Source organism: Pipistrellus hanaki (assembly GCF_964339955.1).
Source record: "Pipistrellus hanaki genome assembly, chromosome: 1".
Taxonomy (NCBI): Eukaryota; Metazoa; Chordata; class Mammalia; order Chiroptera; family Vespertilionidae; genus Pipistrellus; species Pipistrellus hanaki.
In genome coordinates, this window is record NC_140503.1 from 87,292,130 (window position 1) to 87,298,290 (window position 6,161).

At 43.5% G+C, this 6,161-nt stretch overlaps 1 pseudogene across 1 annotated transcript; it reads left to right on the forward strand.

Annotated features, from left to right (window-relative positions):
* Window positions 1-434: 434 nt before the first annotated feature.
* Window positions 435-5,404, forward strand: LOC311620628 (hsc70-interacting protein-like; annotated as a pseudogene). Its single transcript has 4 exons — window positions 435-531; window positions 2,246-2,403; window positions 4,284-4,429; window positions 4,618-5,404. The product of its transcript is annotated as a hsc70-interacting protein-like (transcript).
* Window positions 5,405-6,161: the final 757 nt, after the last annotated feature.

Genomic DNA, 6,161 nt, shown 5'->3' on the forward strand with positions numbered 1-6,161 from the left:
AAACTATAGAAAATAACATTTAAAAAAAAATTTTTAAGATCCAAATAGAAATTCTCAAACTGGGAAATACAATCATTGAAGTTAAAGAACCCAGTGACCGGATTCACAGCAGATTATCACAACTGACGTGCTGTAGTGAAAATCAGTGAGCTGGAGGATATGTCAGAAAAAAACTATGCAGAATTTAGCTTGGAAAGTGGGGTGCAGTTAAAAGGTCTAACATACATTTAATTCGGCATCCAGAGAGGAAAGAGATATTAGAATAAAGGCAATATTTGAAGAGATAATAGCCAAGAATTTTCTAGAACTGCTGACTGACATCAACTCAGTTTCAAGAGTCCAACAGATCTCAAGCAATATAATTCTTTTTTGTTTTAAGCCCACACTTAGGTACAACGTAGAGAAATAGTAATCAAGGAAGCCAAAGTGAAACCATGACCCCAGAGCGTCTGTGGCGAACTGTGGAGTTCTCCCGCTTTCTCAGAGCCTCAGCACGGGCCCTGTTGCTTTCCACTCACTCACTCTCCTCCGGTGAGCGGCGGCCTACACCAAGCTTTAAGTGGCTCTCTTTTTACGTAAGCAGAAACACCATTTGTTTCCAAAACATTTCTAAATGCTACTACAAGTTAGAATGATGAAATATCCATTTCAACCAGAGGGCTGAGAAGAATGAATTTTTAACTCATAAAAGCAAACAGATCAGCAAGGGCCAGCAGAAGATAAGACAAGGACAATCCAAGTTATGGCAGGAAGTCATACATTAATTTGTGAGTGAGTGAATTCTCACATAGTGAGGCCATTCTGCCAAGCACTTAGCAAGAATATTGACTACCACAGAGGTGTCAGACAGATTCTCTAACTTATTAGGAAAAAGAAAAACTTCATCTTATTTATTTAACCTTCTCCCAAATTATACATTATTTGCTGCAGGTTCTTACAATATAAAGATTATTTAAACCTAGGATGAAAATGGAATTACATAAAGTTACAGTGTATTGAGTCCTTTCAAGAAGTACAACCCTGTGCTTGGACCTAAGCGCCAGCCCTATTGAGCAGGAAAAGATGGCCATGACCCTGAAATAGTCATAGTGCTATGGCACATCCCCCCCTTCTACACCAAACAGCCTCCCTGGGGTCTCTGGCTCCTGTTCCCAACTTATAGAAGCCCCATGATCCTGCGCAGGGAAGGGCAGGACCTCGTTGGAAGGTCACTAGACCAGAAGTCTGGACTAGACGGCCCAGGTTCAGCCCTGAGATAACCAGACCCAGAGCCTCAGAGGCAAGATAAAGAGGTTAGAACAGAACAAACAATGGGGAGATGCAGGGGCCAGCAGGAATGGGCGTGTTCTGCTAAACCTCTGGGTAGTGATGAGGGGTGTTTCTCTCTTTCTGGCAGGTCCAATCCCAGAAGGATTCCCCAAGGTCCCCAGATGTGCTGCAATGCCCCCTGCACCTCTGTGTTTCCCTCCCCTCCTTCAGTTTCTGCCTCTGTCAGAACCTGAGAAGCAGTGTTTAGACAACAGGTCCCCTTTGGCTATGGCCCCACGCTTGACGCTTTTAGTCACCACAACTGAGAAGCTGCAAGCCAAGCTGCAGCCCCAAAGCCACTCTCTGGCAAAGCAGATCCCATAACAAGCTAATTAGTAATGAAAATGCAGCTTCTCCAAGCAGTTTTATCACCAATCTGAGCTGACAGCACAGGGACACACAGGGCTGTCACAGGCCACCCCTCGTTCCTCTCTCTCTCTCTCTCTCTCTCTCTCTCTCCCCTACCCCCGCCCCCATGGCCTTCCTACCCTGTTCTGCCTCAAATCCTAGCCTGGGGCCCCACCTGATGTCCTCTGTTACCCCAGGAGCTCGTCATTAGAACACTCGCACTCTGCACATGAAGTGGTACCCAGGAGAAATCCCCTTCATCTTGGGGACCTTATAGTCTCAAGGGGTGTTCATGTTGTGGAAAGCCACAGTTATGAAATGATGGATTGCATGGTCCCAGGAGGATTTGCGGGTTACAGATAAGAGACTTGCTGTCCCTTTAAGCAGTTATATAACGCTCTCTCCAATCATCATTGGTTGCAGCACTACAAGGGAGCACAAAGTAACCAATCTATGCCCAGAAGAATAGCTACCTTCATTGTCCTCAATGGTCCAAGGTTAACTTTGCTGCTCCATCACTGTGGGCCACATGCTTTGGTTGGCTTTGCCGATTGTGAGGATGAATTTACACCAATTCTTTCATCTACAGCCTTGGTTAGCTCCCTGCCCTGTAACAGTGGCAAACACTTAGAAAATTCTGGCTTTTGGCTGCATCCAAGGAAAAGAGCACAGCTCCCTGGTTTAGACCTGGCCAAACCTGTTCTTAATGTGCAAAGGACAAGGAGGGTAGATGTACCTGCCATACAGGTATCCTTAGCATTTGGCAACTCCATGATTCCTACGGTCTCAAATTACCAGAAATTACAGCCTGGCAGCCCATGGGCTCACTTGAGCCGATAGATAAGACTTGTTTTGGCCAAAGACTGTTTTTGTTTTAAGTTGCCAACATTTAAAATGTAGGCGATTTCATACAAACACCTGGATTCCTTGCTGCTCTTGCAAAATCAGAAGCTCTGGCAACACTTCTGATGAGCTGTCATTGCTTGAATGGGCATAAGTGGCAGTCTGATCCATCCCCTATTTTGAGGCAGAGCACTCCAACCACCGAGTTCTACCAATGCCAACCCAGGTTTTTGGAGGACCTGAAGCTTATGTAACTGGGGGGTGACCACTCTAAAAAAAAAATAAATCAACTTAGCATCTTGGCAATTTTAACTATAAAATTGCTAGGGTTGCTCTAAGGACCTGAGTAAGTGAGGGGTCTCAAAGACTATGTCATGAGCTTCCACAGTCAATCTATCTCAGGCTTCACCCCTGGCCTCTGGCTGTACCCCCAGCCTGATGCCTGCTTGTGCTGCCTGCCTGCCCCAAGTATCCTCTGTCTGTGAGCCTTTGTCTATATCTTGTGGCCCACAGTTCCTGCCACCATTCCAACCCTGATTTTTGGCATAAACACAGCTGGCACTGGCTCTGTGAGGTAGGCCCCACCCTCCCTAAAACTCCAATAACTAAGCTGAAGGATGACTTCATTTATTTTAAAGGGTAGTAAAAAGAAGTCTTTATGCTTTATAATCCCCTCTCCTTTGCAAAGTAAAAAGGAGAGGAGTCCAAGCGCCTATCTGGAGTTAATATAGAAAGAGATTTCTTACCATCCTGGACATCTAAAAACTGCACAGAAAGTGAGGAGGACACTAAGCCACTTTCCATCCCATCTGGGATGCTCATTGGCTCACCGGTTGTCCATTGGTTTGTAAACGAGCTTATTGGGGGGCGGGAGGGGGGGTGGAAGGGAGACATACCAAAACATGTTTTCCAAACAGCGGTAAACGGTATTGCCACAATTGGATTAGGAATGAGATAACCAGCAATACTTATTGAGCACTACTGGGTATTAGACTACCTCCTATGTACCCAGTACCGTACCAGATGGCACACGGTGGCTGCTCTGCGGGTACTTGAGTTCTAGTTTCAGAAACAGGCAGCCACACAAGACCCTTGGATGACAGGGAAATGTCAGAAAGGCTTGCAGGAATCCAGAGGCTGTGTTGGGAGGATGTTTCTGCGGCAGAGGTGACCACAGGAGCCTGGGTGTGCAGGGAGCAGCACTGAGGAAATTCCAGATGGGCAGAAGGGCCTGGGGAGCAGGAGGTCCGAGTCTGGAGGGCCAGAGGATGAGCTGGGAGCCAAAGGAAATAAAAAGAAAAGTAGGTAGGGAACCCATCAAGAAGGGACTTGAATTCTAGTTAAAGGTCTTCGGATTGTCTGACTCAGTAATAGACAATAAATATAATGAAAGTTCATGTGGGCAGTGCTCTTCAGCTTACTGAAATAAACTTTGTGACTTAGTTCCATTTCATTCTTACTTGTACTCTGCGTCACATGAGACAGGTTTATTCTAGAAAATCTGGAAGATAGCAAAATCTAAAAGCTGCAATTCATCAACCAGTGATAGCCACTATTAACATTTTGCCATGTTTTCTTCCTGTTTTATTTTACTTTTAAATCTTTGTTATTGAAAGTATTACATATATCTCCCTTTTCCCCCATTGATGTCTCCCACCCCCACCCCTTCCTGTTTATTTCTAAACATAATGTTTTGTTTTGTTTTCAAAAAATGGCACAAGTGTATGTATTTTTACTGTCAATGTATATTCTTTGAAAACATGATGTCCCCCTTCCCCTTGTAGCACCTGGGCCTGGAATGGGGCCTCAGCCGTGCCCTCCACCTCCAGACCATGAGCGAGCTTTGGGCCTTCCTGAAAAGGGGTAGTAAGCAAGATTCTAGCGCTCTGCACCCAGGGAATGCACTTCCTGAGGGAGTGAGGATAGAGAGGTAAGGGAAAGGGGAGTGTGGGGAGGGGGGGCAGTAAATTACCACTTGCTATTCATTCAACTAAATCAGAAGAAAATATCAAGGGAAAGAAAAGAGATATTAGGAGGTCAGGAAAACACTGAACAGAGAAAAACCATCACGTGAGGAAAGTGATGTAGAAACTGACAGCAAAGGTGTGCTTGGATCAGACACCACGTCCCTCAAGAAATAGGAGATGAAAATGTAGAGATAACCGAGGAGGTGATGGATCAGACTGCCACTTATGCCCTCAATGACAGTAAACTACAGAAAGCCACTGATTTGTCCACAGATGCCAAAGAGCTGAATCCTCACTTGGCCATTCTGTATGCCAAGAGAGCCAGAGTCTTCAGCAAAGTACAGAAGCCAAATGCTGCCATCAGAGACTGTGGCAGAGCAATTGAAGTGATCCTGATTCAGCTCAGCCTGACACGTGGTGAGGGAAAGCACACAGACTCCTGGGCCATGCAAAGAAGCAGCCCATGGCCTTGCCCTTGCATGTGAGTTGGAATGTAATGAAGACGCTGGTGCAATGCTGAAGGAAGTTCAACCAAGGACCCAGAAAATTGCAGAACATCCAGAAAGTATGAGCAAAAATGTGAAGAGTGAATGATCAAAGAAAGACTGGAAAGCGTTAAGAAGGCTCCAGAAGAACATGAGAGAGTCCAGAGGGGAGAGGAAGCCTGAAGACAATCAGGAGCTCAATGTGTCTCTTTCCCAGGTGGCTTTCCTGGGGCATGCCTGACGGGGAGGAGGCATGCCTGAATGGCAGGGATACCTGAGCTCAATGAAATTCTTAGTGATCCAGAGGTTCTAGCAGCCATGCAGGATCCAGAAGTCATGGTGGACTTCCAGGATGTGGCCCAGAATCCTGCAAAAATGCCAGATTTTCAGAGGAACCCAAAAGTTATGAATCTCATCAGTAAATTGTTAACCAAATCTGGAGGTCAAGCATAGTGCCTCTCTGACAAATAAAGCACTCACTGAAAGAAAAGCAACTTAGATCACCCAATGGATGAAATTCATTCAGATGATGTTTTCCTACTAAGAATTACAAACTTTAAACACTTTTAAACCGTAAAAATATTTTAAAACAAATAAAAATAAAAGGGTGTGTTAATCCTTACTTTTTCTTTACTAAAAAAGAAAAGAAAACACAATTTCACTAGCTGTGTAATATTCCATCTTCTTGGCAAATGCCGTTAATGATTCCTGTCTGTTAAACATTTAACTTGCCTTCAATTTTTCAGTATTATAAATAATGCTGCTGTGAACATGCCAGTCTTTACAGATTGGTCTACACCTTTACAGTTACTTCGTGATGTGACATTATTAGAACAAAGGGTGTGAGTATTTTTAGGACTCTTGATATATATATATATATATATATATATATATATATATATATATGGACAATTTTTTTAAAGGATTTCGTCAATTTAGCCATTTATCAGGAGTACAAGAAAGGGCTTGTTTTCCTGCATCAGATGTACCTTAGAGTTAATTATTATTTTTCAATCTTTACTCAGTTGATAAATAAAAAATGAACTCACAGATCCCATCTAAATAATCATTTTTGTCACTTGTGTGTTTGAAATATTTTACATGTATTTTATTAATGTATTTTCCCATGAATTATCTTTTGCTCATTTTTATTGTTACAAAGCACTTGTCATTTTACATTTCAAAATATCTTAATATATTTGATTGCTTG